This window comes from Ranitomeya variabilis, chromosome 1, assembly GCF_051348905.1.
Source record: "Ranitomeya variabilis isolate aRanVar5 chromosome 1, aRanVar5.hap1, whole genome shotgun sequence".
Taxonomy (NCBI): domain Eukaryota; kingdom Metazoa; phylum Chordata; class Amphibia; order Anura; family Dendrobatidae; genus Ranitomeya; species Ranitomeya variabilis.
The window spans coordinates 1,003,497,671-1,003,520,541 of NC_135232.1; the positions used below are offsets into that span (position 1 = coordinate 1,003,497,671).

At 31.2% G+C, this 22,871-nt stretch overlaps 18 non-coding genes across 18 annotated transcripts; 5 read left to right on the forward strand and 13 right to left on the reverse strand.

Moving 5' to 3' along the window:
• Nucleotides 1-1,093: 1,093 nt before the first annotated feature.
• On the reverse strand, nucleotides 1,094-1,165 carry TRNAC-GCA (transfer RNA cysteine (anticodon GCA)). Its single transcript has one exon. It is a non-coding gene; the product is annotated as a tRNA-Cys (tRNA).
• Nucleotides 1,166-7,070: 5,905 nt separating this feature from the next.
• Nucleotides 7,071-7,142, reverse strand: TRNAC-GCA (transfer RNA cysteine (anticodon GCA)). The gene has a single exon. It is a non-coding gene; the product is annotated as a tRNA-Cys (tRNA).
• Nucleotides 7,143-8,089: 947 nt separating this feature from the next.
• Nucleotides 8,090-8,161, reverse strand: TRNAC-GCA (transfer RNA cysteine (anticodon GCA)). Its single transcript has one exon. It is a non-coding gene; the product is annotated as a tRNA-Cys (tRNA).
• A 436-nt stretch (nucleotides 8,162-8,597) lies between these two features.
• On the reverse strand, nucleotides 8,598-8,669 carry TRNAC-GCA (transfer RNA cysteine (anticodon GCA)). The gene has a single exon. It is a non-coding gene; the product is annotated as a tRNA-Cys (tRNA).
• Nucleotides 8,670-9,629: 960 nt separating this feature from the next.
• TRNAC-GCA (transfer RNA cysteine (anticodon GCA)) lies at nucleotides 9,630-9,701 on the reverse strand. The gene has a single exon. It is a non-coding gene; the product is annotated as a tRNA-Cys (tRNA).
• Nucleotides 9,702-10,140: 439 nt separating this feature from the next.
• TRNAC-GCA (transfer RNA cysteine (anticodon GCA)) lies at nucleotides 10,141-10,212 on the reverse strand. Its single transcript has one exon. It is a non-coding gene; the product is annotated as a tRNA-Cys (tRNA).
• Nucleotides 10,213-10,655: 443 nt separating this feature from the next.
• Nucleotides 10,656-10,727, reverse strand: TRNAC-GCA (transfer RNA cysteine (anticodon GCA)). Its single transcript has one exon. It is a non-coding gene; the product is annotated as a tRNA-Cys (tRNA).
• Nucleotides 10,728-11,692: 965 nt separating this feature from the next.
• TRNAC-GCA (transfer RNA cysteine (anticodon GCA)) lies at nucleotides 11,693-11,764 on the reverse strand. Its single transcript has one exon. It is a non-coding gene; the product is annotated as a tRNA-Cys (tRNA).
• A 438-nt stretch (nucleotides 11,765-12,202) lies between these two features.
• On the reverse strand, nucleotides 12,203-12,274 carry TRNAC-GCA (transfer RNA cysteine (anticodon GCA)). The gene has a single exon. It is a non-coding gene; the product is annotated as a tRNA-Cys (tRNA).
• A 435-nt stretch (nucleotides 12,275-12,709) lies between these two features.
• TRNAC-GCA (transfer RNA cysteine (anticodon GCA)) lies at nucleotides 12,710-12,781 on the reverse strand. The gene has a single exon. It is a non-coding gene; the product is annotated as a tRNA-Cys (tRNA).
• Nucleotides 12,782-14,249: 1,468 nt separating this feature from the next.
• On the reverse strand, nucleotides 14,250-14,321 carry TRNAC-GCA (transfer RNA cysteine (anticodon GCA)). Its single transcript has one exon. It is a non-coding gene; the product is annotated as a tRNA-Cys (tRNA).
• A 441-nt stretch (nucleotides 14,322-14,762) lies between these two features.
• On the reverse strand, nucleotides 14,763-14,834 carry TRNAC-GCA (transfer RNA cysteine (anticodon GCA)). Its single transcript has one exon. It is a non-coding gene; the product is annotated as a tRNA-Cys (tRNA).
• A 1,461-nt stretch (nucleotides 14,835-16,295) lies between these two features.
• Nucleotides 16,296-16,367, reverse strand: TRNAC-GCA (transfer RNA cysteine (anticodon GCA)). Its single transcript has one exon. It is a non-coding gene; the product is annotated as a tRNA-Cys (tRNA).
• Nucleotides 16,368-19,101: 2,734 nt separating this feature from the next.
• On the forward strand, nucleotides 19,102-19,173 carry TRNAC-GCA (transfer RNA cysteine (anticodon GCA)). The gene has a single exon. It is a non-coding gene; the product is annotated as a tRNA-Cys (tRNA).
• A 1,991-nt stretch (nucleotides 19,174-21,164) lies between these two features.
• TRNAC-GCA (transfer RNA cysteine (anticodon GCA)) lies at nucleotides 21,165-21,236 on the forward strand. The gene has a single exon. It is a non-coding gene; the product is annotated as a tRNA-Cys (tRNA).
• Nucleotides 21,237-21,680: 444 nt separating this feature from the next.
• On the forward strand, nucleotides 21,681-21,752 carry TRNAC-GCA (transfer RNA cysteine (anticodon GCA)). Its single transcript has one exon. It is a non-coding gene; the product is annotated as a tRNA-Cys (tRNA).
• Nucleotides 21,753-22,198: 446 nt separating this feature from the next.
• TRNAC-GCA (transfer RNA cysteine (anticodon GCA)) lies at nucleotides 22,199-22,270 on the forward strand. Its single transcript has one exon. It is a non-coding gene; the product is annotated as a tRNA-Cys (tRNA).
• Nucleotides 22,271-22,716: 446 nt separating this feature from the next.
• Nucleotides 22,717-22,788, forward strand: TRNAC-GCA (transfer RNA cysteine (anticodon GCA)). Its single transcript has one exon. It is a non-coding gene; the product is annotated as a tRNA-Cys (tRNA).
• The last annotated feature ends 83 nt before the right edge of the window (nucleotides 22,789-22,871 follow it).

The following is a 22,871-nucleotide window of genomic DNA, read 5'->3' on the forward strand; positions in this document are numbered from 1 at the left end:
TCATATGATTCTAAAATTTCCATGAACATATAGGTAAAAAAGCATAATTAATCTGTTGAAAAAGTATCTGGAGGGGGCACTCGGAGTTGATCCAAGGACCTCTTGATCTGCAGTCAAATGCTCTACCACTGAACTATACCCCCTACATTTGGAAAACACACCCTCTTTTTTTTTTTACGTAAAAACTGAAATATTTTTGCGCAGTTTATATCGTGGTGACTTTTTTTATGATAATGTGCATTTTACTTTTCTAAACAGATTTCATTAATTCAAAAAGTACAAAGAAACACTAAGGTACTATTATTTTACAACTCATTTCTGGGGATTAGAGTCTTCCAATGTGCCATATGTATCTTTTGTCGATTTCTTTTCAGACAAAATTTCTCAAGCATTTTCCAACATTTTTAAATTGTTTTCTTATTAAGAAGGCACATCAACATGAACTTTTTGCTACATTTCTGAAATAGTATTCACATTAAGAAAGTACATAAACATAAATTCAACTTCATATGGTTCTAAAATTTCCATGAACATATAGGTAAAAAAGCATGTTTAATCTGTTGAAAAAGTATCTGGACGGGGCACTCGGAGTTGAACCAAGGACCTCTTGATCTGCAGTCAAATGCTCTACCACTGAGATATACCACCTACATTTGGAAAGCACACACTCCTTTTTTTTTTTTTTTTTTTTACATAAAACCTGAAATATTTTTGCACAGTTTTATATCGTGGTGACTTTTTTTTACGATGATGTGCATTTTACTTTGCTAAACAGATTTCATTAATTCAAAAAGTACAAAGAAACACTAAGGTATTTTTATTTTACAAGTCATTTCTGGGGATTAGAGTCTTCCAATGTGCCATATGTATCTTTTGTTGATTTCTTTTCAGATAAAATTTCTCTAGCATTTTCCAACATTTTTAAATTGTTTTCATATTAAGAATGCACATCAACATGAACTTTTTGCTACATTTCTGAAATAGTATTCACATTAAGAAAGTACATAAACATGAATTCAACTTCATATGATTCTAAAATTTCCATGAACATATAGGTAAAAAAGCATAATTAATCTGTTGAAAAAGTATCTGGAGGGGGCACTCGGAGTTGAACCAAGGACCTCTTGATCTGCAGTCAAATGCTCTACCACTGAGCTATACCCCCTACATTTGGAAAACACACCCTCTTTTTTTTTTTTACGTAAAAACTGAAATATTTTTGCGCAGTTTATATCGTGGTGACTTTTTTTTATGATAATGTGCATTTTACTTTGCTAAACAGATTTCATTAATTCAAAAAGTACAAAGAAACACTAAGGTATTTTTATTTTACAACTCATTTCTGGGGATTAGAGTCTTCCAATGTGCCATATGTATCTTTTGTCGATTTCTTTTCAGACAAAATTTCTCAAGCATTTTCCAACATTTTTAAATTGTTTTCATATTAAGAAGGCACATCAACATGAACTTTTTGCTACATTTCTGAAATAGTATTTACATTAGGAAAGTACATAAACATGAATTCAACTTCATATGGTTCTAAAATTTTCATGAACATATAGGTAAAAAAGCATGTTTAATCTGTTGAAAAAGTATCTGGAGGGGGCACTCGGAGTTGAACCAAGGACCTCTTGATCTGCAGTCAAATGCTCTACCACTGAGCTATACCCCATACATTTGGAAAACACACCCTCTTTTTTTTTTTTTTTAACGTAAAAACGGAAATATTTTTGCACAGTTTATATCGTGGTGACTTTTTTTTATGATAATGTGCATTTTACTTTGCTAAACAGATTTCATTAATTCAAAAAGTACAAAGAAACACTAAGGTATTTTTATTTTACAACTCATTTCTGGGGATTAGAGTCTTCCAATGTGCCATATGTATCTTTTGTCGATTTCTTTTCAGACAAAATTTCTCAAGCATTTTCCAACATTTTTAAATTGTTTTCATATTAAGAAGGCACATCAACATGAACTTTTTGCTACATTTCTGAAATAGTATTTACATTAAGAAAGTACATAAACATGAATTCAACTTCATATGGTTCTAAAATTTCCATGAACATATAGGTAAAAAAGCATGTTTAATCTGTTGAAAAAGTATCTGGAGGGGGGAATCGGAGTTGAACAAAGGACCTCTTGATCTGCAGTCAAATGCTCTACCACTGAGATATACCCCCTACATTTGGAAAACACACCCTCTTTTTTTTTTTTTTTACGTAAAAACTGAAATATTTTTGCGCAGTTTACATCATGGTGACTTTTTTATGATAATGTGCATTTTACTTTGCTAAACAGATTTCATTAATTCAAAAAGTACAAAGAAACACTAAGGTACTATTATTTTACAACTCATTTCTGGGGATTAGAGTCTTCCAATGTGCCATATGTATCTTTTGTCGATTTCTTTTCACACAAAATTTCTCAAGCATTTTCCAACATTTTTAAATTGTTTTCATATTAAGAAGGCACATCAACATGAACTTTTTGCTACATTTCTGAAATAGTATCTACATTAAGAAAGTACATAAACATGAATTCAACTTCATATGGTTCTAAAATTTTCATGAACATATAGGTAAAAAAGCATGTTTAATCTGTTGAAAAAGTATCTGGAGGGGGCACTCGGAGTTGAACCAAGGACCTCTTGATCTGCAGTCAAATGCTCTTCCACTGAGCTATACCCCCTACATTTGGAAAACACACCCTCTTTTTTTTTTTTTTTTTTTACGTAAAAACTGAAATATTTTTGCACAGTTTATATCGTGGTGACTTTTTTTATGATAATGTGCATTTTACTTTGCTAAACAGATTTCATTAATTCAAAAAGTACAAAGAAACACTAAGGTATTTTTATTTTACAACTCATTTCTGGGGATTAGAGTCTTCCAATGTGCCATATGTATCTTTTGTCGATTTCTTTTCAGACAAAATTTCTCAAGCATTTTCCAACATTTTTGAATTGTTTCATATAAGAAGGCACATCAACATGAACTTTTTGCTACATTTCTGAAATAGTATTCACATTAAGAAAGTACATAAACATGAATTCAACTTCATATGGTTCTAAAATTTCCATGAACATATAGGTAAAAAAGCATGTTTAATCTGTTGAAAAAGTATCTGGAGGGGGCACTCGGATTTGAACCAAGGACCTGTTGATCTGCAGTCAAATGCTCTACCACCTAGCTATACCCCTCACATTTGGAAAGCACATCCTCCTTTTCTTTTTTTTTACATAAAACCTGAAATATTTTTGCACAGTTTTATATCGTGGTGACTTTTTTTTACGATGATATGCATTTTACTTTGCTAAACAGATTTCATTAATTCAAAAAGTACAAAGAAACACTAAGGTATTTTTATTTTACAAGTCATTTCTGGGGATTAGAGTCTTCCAATGTGCCATATGTATCTTTTGTCGATTTCTTTTCAGACAAAATTTCTCAAGCATTTTCCAACATTTTTAAATTGTTTTCATATTAAGAAGGCACATCAAATTGAACTTTTTGCTACATTTCTGAAATAGTATTTACATTAAGAAAGTACATAAACATGAATTCAACTTCATATGGTTCTAAAATTTTCATGAACATATAAGTAAAAAAGCATGTTTAATCTGTTGAAAAAGTATCTGGAGGGGGCACTCGGAGTTGAACCAAGGACCTCTTGATCTGCAGTCAAATGCTCTTCCACTGAGCTATACCCCCTACATTTGGAAAACACAACCTCTTTTTTTTTTTTTTTTTTTTACGTAAAAACTGAAATATTTTTGCACAGTTTATATCGTGGTGACTTTTTTTTATGATAATGTGCATTTTACTTTGCTAAACAGATTTCATTAATTCAAAAAGTACAAAGAAACACTAAGGTATTTTTATTTTACAACTCATTTCTGGGGATTAGAGTCTTCCAATGTGCCATATGTATCTTTTGTCCATTTCTTTTCAGACAAAATTTCTCAAGCATTTTCCAACATTTTTAAATTGTTTTCATATTAAGAAGGCACATCAACATGAACTTTTTGCTACATTTCTGAAATAGTATTTACATTAAGAAAGTACATAAACATGAATTCAACTTCATATGGTTCTAAAATTTCCATGAACATATAGGTAAAAAAGCATGTTTAATCTGTTGAAAAAGTATCCGGAGGGGGGAATCGGAGTTGAACCAAGGACCTCTTGATCTACAGTCAAATGCTCTACCACTGAGCTATACCCCCTACATTTGGAAAACACACCCTCTTTTTTTTTTTTTTTACGTAAAAACTAAAATATTTTTGCGCAGTTTATATCATGGTGACTTTTTTTATGATAATGTGCATTTTACTTTGCTAAACAGATTTCATTAATTCAAAAAGTACAAAGAAACACTAAGGTACTATTATTTTACAACTAATTTCTGGGGATTAGAGTCTTCCAATGTGCCATATGTATCTTTTGTCGATTTCTTTTCAGACAAAATTTCTCAAGCATTTTCCAACATTTTTAAATTGTTTTCATATTAAGAAGGCACATCAACATGAACTTTTTGCTACATTTCTGAAATAGTATTCACATTAAGAAAGTACATAAACATGAATTCAACTTCATATGGTTCTAAAATTTCCATGAACATATAGGTAAAAAAGCATGTTTAATCTGTTGAAAAAGTATCTGGAGGGGGCACTCGGATTTGAACCAAGGACCTGTTGATCTGCAGTCAAATGCTCTACCACCTAGCTATACCCCTCACATTTGGAAAGCACATCCTCCTTTTCTTTTTTTTTACATAAAACCTGAAATATTTTTGCACAGTTTTATATCGTGGTGACTTTTTTTTACGATGATATGCATTTTACTTTGCTAAACAGATTTCATTAATTCAAAAAGTACAAAGAAACACTAAGGTATTTTTATTTTACAAGTCATTTCTGGGGATTAGAGTCTTCCAATGTGCCATATGTATCTTTTGTCGATTTCTTTTCAGACGAAATTTCTCAAGCATTTTCCAACATTTTTAAATTGTTTTCATATTAAGAAGGCACATCAACATGAACTTTTTGCTACATTTCTGAAATAGTATTTACATTAAGAAAGTACATAAACATGAATTCAACTTCATATGGTTCTAAAATTTTCATGAACATATAAGTAAAAAAGCATGTTTAATCTGTTGAAAAAGTATCTGGAGGGGGCACTCGGAGTTGAACCAAGGACCTCTTGATCTGCAGTCAAATGCTCTTCCACTGAGCTATACCCCCTACATTTGAAAAACACACCCTCTTTTTTTTTTTTTTACGTAAAAACTGAAATATTTTTGCGCAGTTTATATCATGGTGACTTTTTTTTATGATAATGTGCATTTTACTTCCAACATTTTTAAATTGTTTTCATATTAAGAAGGCACATCAACATAAACTTTTTGCTACATTTCTGAAATAGTATTCACATTAAGAAAGTACATAAACATGAATTCAACTTCATATGGTTCTAAAATTTCCATGAACATATAGGTAAAAAAGCATGTTTAATCTGTTGAAAAAGTATCTGGAGGTGGCACTCGGAGTTGAACCAAGGACCTCTTGATCTGCAGTCAAATGCTCTACCACTGAGCTATACCCCCTACATTTGGAAAACACACCCTCTTTTTTTTTTTATGTAAAAACTGAAATATTTTTGCGCAGTTTACATCATGGTGACTTTTTTTATGATAATGTGCATTTTACTTTGCTAAACAGATTTCATTAATTCAAAAAGTACAAAGAAACACTAAGGTACTTATATTTTACAACTCATTTCTGGGGATTAGAATCTTCCAATGTGCCATATGTATCTTTTGTCGATTTTTTTTCAGACAAAATTTCTCAAGCATTTTCCAACATTTTTAAATTGTTTTCATATTAAGAAGGCACATCAACATGAACTTTTTGCTACATTTCTGAAATAGTATTCACATTAAGAAAGTACATAAACATGAATTCAACTTCATATGGTTCTAAAATTTCCATGAACATATAGGTAAAAAAGCATGTTTAATCTGTTGAAAAAGTGGAGGGGGCACTCGGAGTCGAACCAATGACCTCTTGATCTGCAGTCAAATGCTCTACCACTGAGCTATACCCCCTACATTTGGAAAACACACCCTCTTTTTTTTTTTTTTAGGTAAAAACTGAAATATTTTTGCGCAGTTTATATCATGGTGACTTTTTTTATGATAATGTGCATTTTACTTTGCTAAACAGATTTCATTAATTCAAAAAGTACAAAAAAACACTAAGGTACTTATATTTTACAACTCATTTCTGGGGATTAGAGTCTTCCAATGTGCCATATGTATCTTTTGTCGATTTTTTTTCAGACAAAATTTCTCAACCATTTTCCAACATTTTTAAATTGTTTTCATATTAAGAAGGCACATCAACATGAACTTTTTGCTACATTTCTGAAATAGTATTCACATTAAGAAAGTACATAAACATGAATTCAACTTCATATGGTTCTAAAATTTCCATGAACATATAGGTAAAAAAGCATGTTTAATCTGTTGAAAAAGTATCTGGAGGGGGCACTCGGAGTTGAACCAAGGACCTCTTGATCTGCAGTCAAATGCTCTACCACTTTGCTATACCCCCTACATTTGGAAAACACACCCTCTTTTTTTTTTTTTTTTTTTTTTTTTTTTAACGTAAAAACTGAAATATTTTTGCACAGTTTATATCGTGGTGACTTTTTTTATGATAATGTGCATTTTACTTTGCTAAACAGATTTCATTAACTCAAAAAGTACAAAGAAACACTAAGGTATTTTTATTTTACAACTCATTTCTGGGGATTAGAGTCTTCCAATGTGCCATATGTATCTTTTGTCGATATCTTTTCAGACAAAATTTCTCAAGCATTTTCCAACATTTTTAAATTGTTTTCATATTAAGAAGGCACATCAACATGAACTTTTTGCTACATTTCTGAAATAGTATTCACATTAAGAAAGTACATAAACATGAATTCAACTTCATATGGTTCTAAAATTTCCATGAACATATAGGTAAAAAAGCATGTTTAATCTGTTGAAAAAGTATCTGGAGGGGGCACTCGGAGTTGAACCAAGGACCTCTTGATCTGCAGTCAAATGCTCTACCACTGAGCTATACCCCCTACATTTGGAAAACACACCCTCTTTTTTTTTTTTACGTAAAAACTGAAATATTTTTGCGCAGTTTATATCGTGGTGACTTTTTTTATGATAATGAGCATTTTACTTTGCTAAACAGATTTCATTAATTCAAAAAGTACAAAGAAACACTAAGGTATTTTTATTTTACAACTCATTTCTGGGGATTAGAGTCTTCCAATGTGCCATATGTATCTTTTGTCCATTTCTTTTCAGACAAAATTTCTCAAGCATTTTCCAACATTTTTAAATTGTTTTCATATTAAGAAGGCACATCAACATGAACTTTTTGCTACATTTCTGAAATAGTATTCACATTAAGAAAGTACATAAACATGAATTCAACTTCATATGGTTCTAAAATTTCCATGAACATATAGGTAAAAAAGCATGTTTAATCTGTTGAAAAAGTATCTGGAGGGGGCACTCGGAGTTGAACCAAGGACCTCTTGATCTGCAGTCAAATGCTCTACCACTTTGCTATACCCCCTACATTTGGAAAACACACCCTCTTTTTTTTTTTTTTTTTTAACGTAAAAACTGAAATATTTTTGCACAGTTTATATCGTGGTGACTTTTTTTATGATAATGTGCATTTTACTTTGCTAAACAGATTTCATTAACTCAAAAAGTACAAAGAAACACTAAGGTATTTTTATTTTACAACTCATTTCTGGGGATTAGAGTCTTCCAATGTGCCATATGTATCTTTTGTCGATATCTTTTCAGACAAAATTTCTCAAGCATTTTCCAACATTTTTAAATTGTTTTCATATTAAGAAGGCACATCAACATGAACTTTTTGCTACATTTCTGAAATAGTATTCACATTAAGAAAGTACATAAAAATGAATTCAACTTCATATGGTTCTAAAATTTCCATGAACATATAGGTAAAAAAGCATGTTTAATCTGTTGAAAAAGTATCTAGAGGGGGCACTCGGAGTTGAACCAAGGACCTCTTGATCTGCAGTCAAATGCTCTACCACTGAGCTATACCCCCTACATTTGGAAAACACACCCTGTTCTTTTTTTTTTTACGTAAAAACTGAAATATTTTTGCACAGTTTATATCGTGGTGACTTTTTTTACGATGATGTGCATTTTACTTTGCTAAACAGATTTCATTAATTCAAAAAGTACAAAGAAACACTAAGGTATTTTTATTTTACAAGTCATTTCTGGGGATTAGAGTCTTCCAATGTGCCATATGTATCTTTTGTCAATTTCTTTTCAGACAAAATTTCTCAAGCATTTTCCAACATTTTTAAATTGTTTTCATGTTAAGAAGGCACATCAACATGAACTTTTTGCTACATTTCTGAAATAGTATTCACATTAAGAGAGTACATAAAAATGAATTCAACTTCATATGGTTCTAAAATTTCCATGAACATATAGGTAAAAAAGCATGTTTAATCTGTTGAAAAAGTATCTGGAGGGGGCACTCGGAGTTGAACCAAGGACCTCTTGATCTGCAGTCAAATGCTCTACCACTGAGCTATACCCCCTACATTTGGAAAACACACACTCTTTTTTTTTTTTTTTTTTTACGTAAAAACTGAAATATTTTTGCGCAGTTTATATCATGGTGACTTTTTTTTATGATAATGTGCATTTTACTTTGCTAAACAGATTTCATTAATTCGAAAAGTACAAAGAAACACTAAGGTACTTTTATTTTACAACTCATTTCTGGGGATTAGAGTCCTCCAATGTGCCATATGTATCTTTTGTCGATTTCTTTTCAGACAAAATTTCTCAAGCATTTTCCAACATTTTTAAATTGTTTTCATATTAAGAAGGCACATCAACATGAACTTTTTGCTACATTTCTGAAATAGTATTTACATTAAGAAAGTACATAAACATGAATTCAACTTCATATAGTTCTAAAATTTCCATGAACATATAGGTAAAAAAGCATGTTTAATCTGTTGAAAAATTATCTGGAGGGGGCACTCGGAGTTGAACCAAAGACCTCTTGATCTGCAGTCAAATGCTCTACCACTGAGTTATACCCCCTACATTTGGAAAACACACCCTCTTTTTTTTTTTTTTTTTTTTTTTTAACGTAAAAACTGAAATATTTTTGCACAGTTTATATCGTGGTGACTTTTTTATGATAATGTGCATTTTACTTTGCTAAACAGATTTCATTAACTCAAAAAGTACAAAGAAACACTAAGGTATTTTTATTTTACAACTCATTTCTGGGGATTAGAGTCTTCCAATGTGCCATATGTATCTTTTGTCGATTTCTTTTCAGACAAACTTTCTCAAGCATTTTCCAACATTTTTAAATTGTTTTCATATTAAGAAGGCACATCAACATGAACTTTTTGCTACATTTCTGAAATAGTATTCACATTAAGAGAGTACATAAAAATGAATTCAACTTCATATGGTTCTAAAATTTCCATGAACATATAGGTAAAAAAGAATGTTTAATCTGTTGAAAAAGTTTCTGGAGGGGGCACTCGGAGTTGAACCAAGGACCTCTTGATCTGCAGTCAAATGCTCTACCACTGAGCTATACCCCCTACATTTGGAAAACACACACTCTTTTTTTTTTTTTTTTACGTAAAAACTGAAATATTTTTGTGCAGTTTATATCATGGTGACTTTTTTTTATGATAATGTGCATTTTACTTTGCTAAACAGATTTCATTAATTCAAAAAGTACAAAGAAACACTAAGGTATTTTTATTTTACAAGTCATTTCTGGGGATTAGAGTCTTCCAATGTGCCATATGTATCTTTTGTCGATTTCTTTTCAGACAAAATTTCTCAAGCATTTTCCAACATTTTTAAATTGTTTTCATATTAAGAAGGCACATCAACATGAACTTTTTGCTACATTTCTGAAATAGTATTTACATTAAGAAAGTACATAAACATGAATTCAACTTCATATAGTTCTAAAATTTCCATGAACATATAGGTAAAAAAGCATGTTTAATCTGTTGAAAAATTATCTGGAGGGGGCACTCGGAGTTGAACCAAGGACCTCTTGATCTGCAGTCAAATGCTCTACCACTGAGCTATACCCCCTACATTTGGAAAACACACCCTCTTTTTTTTTTTTTTTTTTTTTACGTAAAAACTGAAATATTTTTGCACAGTTTATATCGTGGTGAATTTTTTTATGATAATGTGCATTTTACTTTGTCAAACGGATTTCATTAACTCAAAAAGTGCAAAGAAACACTAAGGTATTTTTATTTTACAACTCATTTCTGGGGATTAGAGTCTTCCAATGTGCCATATGTATCTTTTGTCGATTTCTTTTCAGACAAAATTTCTCAAGCATTTTCCAACATTTTTAAATTGTTTTCATATTAAGAAGGCACATCAACATGAACTTTTTGCTACATTTCTGAAATAGTATTCACATTAAGAAAGTACATAAACATGAATTCAACTTCATATGGTTCTAAAATTTCCATGAACATATAGGTAAAAAAGCATGTTTAATCTGTTGAAAAAGTATCTGGAGGGGGCACTCGGAGTTGAACCAAGGACCTCTTGATCTGCAGTCAAATGCTCTACCACTGAGCTATACCCCCTACATTTGGAAAACACACCCTCTTTTTTTTTTTTTTACGTAAAAACTGAAATATTTTTGCGCAGTTTATATCGTGGTGACTTTTTTTATGATAATGTGCATTTTACTTTGCTAAACAGATTTCATTAATTCAAAAAGTACAAAGAAACACTAAGGTATTTTTATTTTACAAGTCATTTCTGGGGATTAGAGTCTTCCAATGTGCCATATGTATCTTTTGTCGATTTCTTTTCAGACAAAATTTCTCAAGCATTTTCCAACATTTTTAAATTGTTTTCATATTAAGAAGGAACATCAACATGAACTTTTTGCTACATTTCTGAAATAGTATTCACATTAAGAAAGTACATAAACATGAATTCAACTTCATATGGTTCTAAAAGTTCCATGAACATATAGGTAAAAAAGCATGTTTAATCTGTTGAAAAAGTATCTGGAGGGGGCACTCGGAGTTGAACCAAGGACCTCTTGATCTGCAGTCAAATGCTCAAGCACCGAGCTATACCCCCTACATTTGGAAAGCACATCCTCCTTTTTTTTTTTTTTTTTTTTTTTTTTTTTTTACATAAAACCTGAAATATTTTTGCACAGTTTTATATCGTGGTGACTTTTTTTTACGATGATGTGCATTTTACTTTGCTAAACAGATTTCATTAGTTCAAAAAGTACAAAGAAACACTAAGGTATTTTTATTTTACAAGTCATTTCTGGGGATTAGAGTCTTCCAATGTGCCATATGTATCTTTTGTCGATTTCTTTTCAGACAAAATTTCTCAAGCATTTTCCAACATTTTTAAATTGTTTTCATATTAAGAAGGCACGTCAACATGAACTTTTTGCTACATTTCTGAAATAGTATTTACATTAAGAAAGTACATAAACATGAATTCAACTTCATATAGTTCTAAAATTTCCATGAACATATAGGTAAAAAAGCATGTTTAATCTGTTGAAAAATTATCTGGAGGGGGGCACTCGGAGTTGAACCAAGGACCTCTTGATCTGCAGTCAAATGCTCTACCACTGAGCTATACCCCCTACATTTGGAAAACACACCCTCTTTTTTTTTTTTTTAACGTAAAAACTGAAATATTTTTGCACAGTTTATATCGTGGTGACTTTTTTTTATGATAATGTGCATTTTACTTTGCTAAACAGATTTCATTAACTCAAAAAGTACAAAGAAACACTAAGGTATTTTTATTTTACAACTCATTTCTGGGGATTAGAGTCTTCCAATGTGCCATATGTATCTTTTGTCGATTTCTTTTCAGACAAAATTTCTCAAGCATTTTCCAACATTTTTAAATTGTTTTCATATTAAGAAGGCACATCAACATGAACTTTTTGCTACATTTCTGAAATAGTATTCACATTAAGAGAGTACATAAAAGTGAATTCAACTTCATATGGTTCTAAAATTTCCATGAACATATAGGTAAAAAAGCATGTTTAATCTGTTGAAAAAGTATCTGGAGGGGGCACTCGGAGTTGAACCAAGGACCTCTTGATCTGCAGTCAAATGCTCTACCACTGAGCTATACCCCCTACATTTGGAAAACACACACTCTTTTTTTTTTTTTACGTAAAAACTGAAATATTTTTGCGCAGTTTATATCATGGTGACTTTTTTTATGATAATGTGCATTTTACTTTGCTAAACAGATTTCATTAATTCAAAAAGTACAAAGAAACACTAAGGTACTTTTATTTTACAACTCATTTCTGGGGATTAGAGTCTTCCAATGTGCCATATGTATCTTTTGCCGATTTCTTTTCAGACAAAATTTCTCAAGCATTTTCCAACATTTTTAAATTGTTTTCATATTAAGAAGGCACATCAACATGAACTTTTTGCTACATTTCTGAAATAGTATTTACATTAAGAAAGTACATAAACATGAATTCAACTTCATATAGTTCTAAAATTTCCATGAACATATAGGTAAAAAAGCATGTTTAATCTGTTGAAAAAGTATCTGGAGAGGGCACTCGGAGTTGAACCAAGGACCTCTTGATCTGCAGTCAAATGCTCTACCACTGAGCTATACCCCCTACATTTGAAAAACACACCCTCTTTTTTTTTTTTTTTTTTTTACGTAAAAACTGAAATATTTTTGCGCAGTTTATATCATGGTGACTTTTTTTTATGATAATGTGCATTTTACTTTGCTAAACAGATTTCATTAATTCAAAAAGTGCAAAGAAACACTAAGGTACTTATATTTTACAACTCATTTCTGGGGATTAGAGTCTTCCAATGTGCCATATGTATCTTTTGTCGATTTCTTTTCAGACAAAATTTCTCAAGCATTTTCCAACATTTTTAAATTGTTTTCACATTAAGAAGGCACATCAACATGAACTTTTTGCTACATTTCTGAAATAGTATTCACATTAAGAAAGTACATAAACATGAATTCAACTTCATATGGTTCTAAAATTTCCATGAACATATAGGTAAAAAAGCATGTTTAATCTGTTGAAAAAGTATCTGAATGGGGGCACTCGGAGTTGAACCAAGTACATCTTGATCTACAGTCAAATGCTCAACCACCGAGCTATACCCCCTACATTTGGAAAGCACATCCTCTTTTTTTTTTTTTTTTACATAAAACCTGAAATATTTTTGCACAGTTTTATATCGAGGTGACTTTTTTTTACGATGATGTGCATTTTACTTTGCTAAACAGATTTCATTAATTCAAAAAGTACAAAGAAACACTAAGGTATTTTTATTTTACAAGTCATTTCTGGGGATTAGAGTCTTCCAATGTGCCATATGTATCTTTTGTTGATTTCTTTTCAGACAAAATTTCTCAAGCATTTTCCAACATTTTTAAATTGTTTTCATATTAAGAAGGCACATCAACATGAACTTTTTGCTACATTTCTGAAATAGTATTTACATTAAGAAAGTACATAAACATGAATTCAACTTCATATAGTTCTAAAATTTCCATGAACATATAGGTAAAAAAGCATGTTTAATCTGTTGAAAAATTATCTGGAGGGGGCACTCGAAGTTGAACCAAGGACCTCTTGATCTGCAGTCAAATGCTCTACCACTGAGCTATACCCCCTACATTTGGAAAACACACCCTCTTTTTTTTTTTTTTTTTTAACGTAAAAACTGAAATATTTTTGCACAGTTTATATCGTGGTGACTTTTTTATGATAATGTGCATTTTACTTTGCTAAACAGATTTCATTAACTCAAAAAGTACAAAGAAACACTAAGGTATTTTTATTTTACAACTCATTTCTGGGGATTAGAGTCTTCCAATGTGCCATATGTATCTTTTGTCGATTTCTTTTCAGACAAACTTTCTCAAGCATTTTCCAACATTTTTAAATTGTTTTCATATTAAGAAGGCACATCAACATGAACTTTTTGCTACATTTCTGAAATAGTATTCACATTAAGAGAGTACATAAAAATGAATTCAACTTCATATGGTTGTAAAATTTCCATGAACATATAGGTAAAAAAGCATGTTTAATCTGTTGAAAAAGTATCTGGAGGGGGCACTCGGAGTTGAACCAAGGACCTCTTGATCTGCAGTCAAATGCTCTACCACTGAGCTATACCCCCTACATTTGGAAAACACACACTCCTTTTTTTTTTTTTTTTTTACGTAAAAACTGAAATATTTTTGCGCAGTTTATATCATGGTGACTTTTTTTATGATAATGTGCATTTTACTTTGCTAAACAGATTTCATTAATTCAAAAAGTACAAAGAAACACTAAGGTACTTTTATTTTACAACTCATTTCTGGGGATTAGAGTCTTCCAATGTGCCGTATGTATCTTTTGTCGATTTCTTTTCAGACAAAATTTCTCAAGCATTTTCCAACATTTTTAAATTGTTTTCATATTAAGAAGGCACATCAACATGAACTTTTTTCTACATTTCTGAAATAGTATTCACATTAAGAAAGTACATAAACATGAATTCAACTTCATATGGTTCTAAAATTTCCATGAACATATAGGTAAAAAAGCATTTTTAATCTGTTGAAAAAGTATCTGGAGGGGGCACTCGGAGTTGAACCAAGGACCTCTTGATCTGCAGTCAAATGCTCTACCACTGAGCTATACCCCCTACATTTGGAAAACACACCCTCTTTTTTTTTTTTTTACGTAAAAACTGAAATATTTTTGCGCAGTTTATATCGTGGTGACTTTTTTTATGATAATGTGCATTTTACTTTGCTAAACAGATTTCATTAATTCAAAAAGTACAAAGAAACACTAAGGTATTTTTATTTTACAAGTCATTTCTGGGGATTAGAGTCTTCCAATGTGCCATATGTATCTTTTGTCGATTTCTTTTCAGACAAAATTTCTCAAGCATTTTCCAACATTTTTAAATTGTTTTCATATTAAGAAGGAACATCAACATGAAGTTTTTGCTACATTTCTGAAATAGTATTCACATTAAGAAAGTACATAAACATGAATTCAACTTCATATGGTTCTAAAAGTTCCATGAACATATAGGTAAAAAAGCATGTTTAATCTGTTGAAAAAGTATCTGGAGGGGGCACTCGGAGTTGAACCAAGGACCTCTCGATCTGCAGTCAAATGCTCTACCACTGAGCTATACCCCCTACATTTGGAAAACACACCCTCTTTTTTTTTTTTTTTACGTAAAAACTGAAATGTTTTTGCGCAGTTTATATCATGGTGACTTTTTTTATGATAATGTGCATTTTACTTTGCTAAACAGATTTCATTAATTCAAAAAGTACAAAGAAACACTAAGGTACTTTTATTTTACAACTCATTTCTGGGGATTAGAGTTTTCCAATGTGCTATATGTATCTTTTGTCGATTTCTTTTCAGTCAAAATTTCTCAAGCATTTTCCAACATTTTTAAAATGTTTTCATATTAAGAAGGCACATCAACATGAACTTTTTGCTACATTTCTGAAATAGTATTTACATTAAGAAAGTACATAAACATGAATTCAACTTCATATAGTTCTAAAATTTCCATGAACATATAGGTAAAAAAGCATGTTTAATCTGTTGAAAAATTATCTGGAAGGGGCACTCGGAGTTGAACCAAGGACCTCTTGATCTGCAGTCAAATGCTCTACCACTGAGCTATACCCCCTACATTTGGAAAACACACCCTTTTTTTTTTTTTTTTTTTTTTTAACGTAAAAACTGAAATATTTTTGCACAGTTTATATCGTGGTGACTTTTTTTATGATAATGTGCATTTTACTTTGCTAAACAGATTTCATTAACTCAAAAAGTACAAAGAAACACTAAGGTATTTTTATTTTACAACTCATTTCTGGGGATTAGAGTCTTCCAATGTGCCATATGTATCTTTTGTCGATTTCTTTTCAGACAAAATTTCTCAAGCATTTTCCAACATTTTTAAATTGTTTTCATATTAAGAAGGCACATCAACATGAACTTTTTGCTACATTTCTGAAATAGTATTCACATTAAGAGAGTACATAAAAATGAATTCAACTTCATATGGTTCTAAAATTTCCATGAACATATAGGTAAAAAAGCATGTTTAATCTGTTGAAAAAGTATCTGGAGGGGGCACTCGGAGTTGAACCAAGGACCTCTTGATCTGCAGTCAAATGCTCTACCACTGAGCTATACCCCCTACGTTTGGAAAGCACACACTCTTTTTTTTTTTTTTTTACATAAAACCTGAAATATTTTTGCACAGTTTTATATCGTGGTGACTTTTTTTTTACGATGATGGATGTGCATTTTACTTTGCTAAACAGATTTCATTAATTCAAAAAGTACAAAGAAACACTAAGGTATTTTTATTTTACAAGTCATTTCTGGGGATTAGAGTCTTCCAATGTGCCATATGTATCTTTTGTCGATTTCTTTTCAGACAAAATTTCTCAAGCATTTTCCAACATTTTTAAATTGTTTTCATATTAAGAAGGAACATCAACATGAACTTTTTGCTACATTTCTGAAATAGTATTCACATTAAGAAAGTACATAAACATGAATTCAACTTCATATGGTTCTAAAAGTTCCATGAACATATAGGTAAAAAAGCATGTTTAATCTGTTGAAAAAGTATCTGGAGGGGGCACTCGGAGTTGAACCAAGGACCTCTCGATCTGCAGTCAAATGCTCTACCACTGAGCTATACCCCCTACATTTGGAAAACACACCCTCTTTTTTTTTTTTTTTTTTACGTAAAAACTGAAATGTTTTTGCGCAGTTTATATCATGGTGACTTTTTTTATGATAATGTGCATTTTACTTTGCTAAACAGATTTCATTAATTCAAAAAGTACAAAGAAACACTAAGGTACTTTTATTTTACAACTCATTTCTGGGGATTAGAGTCTTCCAATGTGCTATATGTATCTTTTGTCGATTTCTTTTCAGTCAAAATTTCTCAAGCATTTTCCAACATTTTTAAATTGTTTTCATATTAAGAAGGCACATCAACATGAACTTTTTGCTACATTTCTGAAATAGTATTCACATTAAGAAAGTACATAAACATGAATTCAACTTCATATGGTTCTAAAATTTCCATGAACATATAGGTAAAAAAGCATGTTTAATCTGTTGAAAAAGTATCTGGAGGGGGCACTCGGAGTTGAACCAAGGACCTCTTGATCTGCAGTCAAATGCTCAACCACCGAGCTATACCCACTACATTTGGAAAACACACCCTTTTTTTTTTTTTTAACGTAAAAACTGAAATGTTTTGCGCAGTTTATATCATGGTGACTTTTTTTATGATAATGTGCATTTTACTTTGCTAAATAGATTTCATTAACTCAAAAAGTACAAAGAAACACTAAGGTATTTTTACCAAATGTAGGGGGTATAGCTCAGTGGTAGAGCATTTGACTGCAGATCGAGAGGTCCTTGGTTCAACTCCGAGTGCCCCCTCCAGATACTTTTTCAACAGATTAAACATGCTTTTTTACCTATATGTTCATGGAACTTTTAGAACCATATGAAGTTGAATTCATGTTTATGTACTTTCTTAATGTGAATACTATTTCAGAAATGTAGCAAAAACTTCATGTTGATGTTCCTTCTTAATATGAAAACAATTTAAAAATGTTGGAAAATGCTTGAGAAATTTTGTCTGAAAAGAAATCGACAAAAGATACATATGGCACATTGGAAGACTCTAATCCCCAGAAATGAGTTGTAAAATAAAAATACCTTAGTGTTTCTTTGTACTTTTTGAATTAATGAAATCTGTTTAGCAAAGTAAAATGCACATTATCATAAAAAAAGTCACCACGATACAAACTGCGCAAAAATATTTCAGTTTTTACGTAAAAAAAAAAAAGAGGGTGTGTTTTCCAAATGTAGGGGGTATAGTTCAGTGGTAGAGCATTTGACTGCAGATCAAGAGGTCCTTGGTTCAACTCCGAGTTCCCCGTCCAGATACTTTTTCAACAGATTAAACATGCTTTTTTACCTATATGTTCATGGAAATTTTAGAACCATATGAAGTTGAATTCATGTTTATGTACTTTCTTAATGTGAATACTATTTCAGAAATGTAGCAAAAAGTTCATGTTGATGTGCCTTCTTAATATGAAAACAATTTAAAAATGTTGGAAAATGCTTGAGAAATTTTGTCTGAAAAGAAATCGACAAAAGATACATATGGCACATTGGAAGACTCTAATCCCCAGAAATGAGTTGTAAAATAATAGTACCTTAGTGTTTCTTTGTACTTTTTGAATTAATGAAATCTGTTTAGAAAAGTAAAATGCACATTATCATAAAAAAAGTCACCATGATATAAACTGCGCAAAAATATTTCAGTTTTTACGTAAAAAAAAAAAAAGGAAGAGGGTGTGTTTTCCAAATGTAGGGGGTATAACTCAGTGGTAGAGCATTTGACTGCAGATCAAGAGGTCCTTGGTTCAACTCCGAGTGCCCCCTCCAGATGCTTTTTCAACAGATTAAACATGCTTTTTTACCTATAAGTTCATGGAAATTTTAGAACCATATGAAGTTGAATTCATTTTTATGTACTTTCTTAATGTGAATACTATTTCAGAAATGTAGCAAAAAAGTTCATGTTGATGTGCCTTCTTAATATGAAAACAATTTAAAAATGTTGGAAAATACTTGAGAAATTTTGTCTGAAAAGAAATCGACAAAAGATACATATGGCACATTGGAAGACTCTAATCCCCAGAAATGAGTAGTAAAATAAAAGTACCTTAGTGTTTCTTTGTACTTTTTGAATTAATGAAATCTGTTTAGCAAAGTAAAATGCACATCCATCATCGTAAAAAAAAAGTCACCACGATATAAAACTGTGCAAAAATATTTCAGGTTTTATGTAAAAAAAAAAAAAAAAGAGTGTGTGCTTTCCAAACGTAGGGGGTATAGCTCAGTGGTAGAGCATTTGACTGCAGATCAAGAGGTCCTTGGTTCAACTCCGAGTGCCCCCTCCAGATACTTTTTCAACAGATTAAACATGCTTTTTTACCTATATGTTCATGGAAATTTTAGAACCATATGAAGTTGAATTCATTTTTATGTACTCTCTTAATGTGAATACTATTTCAGAAATGTAGCAAAAAGTTCATGTTGATGTGCCTTCTTAATATGAAAACAATTTAAAAATGTTGGAAAATGCTTGAGAAATTTTGACTGAAAAGAAATCGACAAAAGATACATATAGCACATTGGAAGACTCTAATCCCCAGAAATGAGTTGTAAAATAAAAGTACCTTAGTGTTTCTTTGTACTTTTTGAATTAATGAAATCTGTTTAGCAAAGTAAAATGCACATTATCATAAAAAAAGTCACCATGATATAAACTGCGCAAAAACATTTCAGTTTTTACGTAAAAAAAAAAAAAAAAAAGAGGGTGTGTTTTCCAAATGTAGGGGGTATAGCTCAGTGGTAGAGCATTTGACTGCAGATCGAGAGGTCCTTGGTTCAACTCCGAGTGCCCCCTCCAGATACTTTTTCAACAGATTAAACATGCTTTTTTACCTATATGTTCATGGAACTTTTAGAACCATATGAAGTTGAATTCATGTTTATGTACTTTCTTAATGTGAATACTATTTCAGAAATGTAGCAAAAAGTTCATGTTGATGTTCCTTCTTAATATGAAAACAATTTAAAAATGTTGGAAAATGCTTGAGAAATTTTGTCTGAAAAGAAATCGACAAAAGATACATATGGCACATTGGAAGACTCTAATCCCCAGAAATGACTTGTAAAATAAAAATACCTTAGTGTTTCTTTGTACTTTTTGAATTAATGAAATCTGTTTAGCAAAGTAAAATGCACATCCATCATCGTAAAAAAAAAGTCACCACGATATAAAACTGTGCAAAAATATTTCAGGTTTTATGTAAAAAAAAAAAAAAAAAGGTGAGGATGTGCTTTCCAAATGTAGGGGGTATAGCTCGGTGGTTGAGCATTTGACTGCAGATCAAGAGGTCCTTGGTTCAACTCCGAGTGCCCCTCCAGATACTTTTTCAACAGATTAAACATGCTTTTTTACCTATATGTTCATGGAAATTTTAGAACCATATGAAGTTGAATTCATGTTTATGTACTTTCTTAATGTGAATACTATTTCAGAAATGTAGCAAAAAGTTCATGTTGATGTGCCTTCTTAATATGAAAACAATTTAAAAATGTTGGAAAATGCTTGAGAAATTTTGACTGAAAAGAAATCGACAAAAGATACATATAGCACATTGGAAGACTCTAATCCCCAGAAATGAGTTGTAAAATAAAAGTACCTTAGTGTTTCTTTGTACTTTTTGAATTAATGAAATCTGTTTAGCAAAGTAAAATGCACATTATCATAAAAAAAGTCACCATGATATAAACTGCGCAAAAACATTTCAGTTTTTACGTAAAAAAAAAAAAAAAAAAAAGAGGGTGTGTTTTCCAAATGTAGGGGGTATAGCTCAGTGGTAGAGCATTTGACTGCAGATCGAGAGGTCCTTGGTTCAACTCCGAGTGCCCCCTCCAGATACTTTTTCAACAGATTAAACATGCTTTTTTACCTATATGTTCATGGAACTTTTAGAACCATATGAAGTTGAATTCATGTTTATGTACTTTCTTAATGTGAATACTATTTCAGAAATGTAGCAAAAAGTTCATGTTGATGTTCCTTCTTAATATGAAAACAATTTAAAAATGTTGGAAAATGCTTTAGAAATTTTGTCTGAAAAGAAATCGACAAAAGATACATATGGCACATTGGAAGACTCTAATCCCCAGAAATGACTTGTAAAATAAAAATACCTTAGTGTTTCTTTGTACTTTTTGAATTAATGAAATCTGTTTAGCAAAGTAAAATGCACATCCATCATCGTAAAAAAAAAGTCACCACGATATAAAACTGTGCAAAAATATTTCAGGTTTTATGTAAAAAAAAAAAAAAAAGAGTGTGTGCTTTCCAAACGTAGGGGGTATAGCTCAGTGGTAGAGCATTTGACTGCAGATCAAGAGGTCCTTGGTTCAACTCCGAGTGCCCCCTCCAGATACTTTTTCAACAGATTAAACATGCTTTTTTACCTATATGTTCATGGAAATTTTAGAACCATATGAAGTTGAATTCATTTTTATGTACTCTCTTAATGTGAATACTATTTCAGAAATGTAGCAAAAAGTTCATGTTGATGTGCCTTCTTAATATGAAAACAATTTAAAAATGTTGGAAAATGCTTGAGAAATTTTGTCTGAAAAGAAATCGACAAAAGATACATATGGCACATTGGAAGACTCTAATCCCCAGAAATGAGTTGTAAAATAAAAATACCTTAGTGTTTCTTTGTACTTTTTGAGTTAATGAAATCTGTTTAGCAAAGTAAAATGCACATTATCATAAAAAAAGTCACCACGATATAAACTGTGCAAAAATATTTCAGTTTTTACGTTAAAAAAAAAAAAAAAAAAAAAAAGGGTGTGTTTTCCAAATGTAGGGGGTATAGCTCAGTGGTAGAGCATTTGACTGCAGATCAAGAGGTCCTTGGTTCAACTCCGAGTGCCCCCTCCAGATGCTTTTTCAACAGATTAAACATGCTTTTTTACCTATAAGTTCATGGAAATTTTAGAACCATATGAAGTTGAATTCATTTTTATGTACTTTCTTAATGTGAATACTATTTCAGAAATGTAGCAAAAAAGTTCATGTTGATGTGCCTTCTTAATATGAAAACAATTTAAAAATGTTGGAAAATACTTGAGAAATTTTGTCTGAAAAGAAATCGACAAAAGATACATATGGCACATTGGAAGACTCTAATCCCCAGAAATGAGTTGTAAAATAAAAGTACCTTAGTGTTTCTTTGTACTTTTTGAATTAATGAAATCTGTTTAGCAAAGTAAAATGCACATCCATCATCGTAAAAAAAAAGTCACCACGATATAAAACTGTGCAAAAATATTTCAGGTTTTATGTAAAAAAAAAAAAAAAAGAGTGTGTGCTTTCCAAACGTAGGGGGTATAGCTCAGTGGTAGAGCATTTGACTGCAGATCAAGAGGTCCTTGGTTCAACTCCGAGTGCCCCCTCCAGATACTTTTTCAACAGATTAAACATGCTTTTTTACCTATATGTTCATGGAAATTTTAGAACCATATGAAGTTGAATTCATTTTTATGTACTTTCTTAATGTGAATACTATTTCAGAAATGTAGCAAAAAGTTCATGTTGATGTGCCTTCTTAATATGAAAACATTTTAAAAATGTTGGAAAATGCTTGAGAAATTTTGTCTGAAAAGAAATCGACAAAAGATACATATGGCACATTGGAAGACTCTAATCCCCAGAAATGAGTTGTAAAATAAAAATACCTTAGTGTTTCTTTGTACTTTTTGAGTTAATGAAATCTGTTTAGCAAAGTAAAATGCACATTATCATAAAAAAAGTCACCACGATATAAACTGTGCAAAAATATTTCAGTTTTTACGTTAAAAAAAAAAAAAAAAAAAAAAAAAGGGTGTGTTTTCCAAATGTAGGGGGTATAGCTCAGTGGTAGAGCATTTGACTGCAGATCAAGAGGTCCTTGGTTCAACTCCGAGTGCCCCCTCCAGATAATTTTTCAACAGATTAAACATGCTTTTTTACCTATATGTTCATGGAAATTTTAGAATCATATGAAGTTGAATTCAT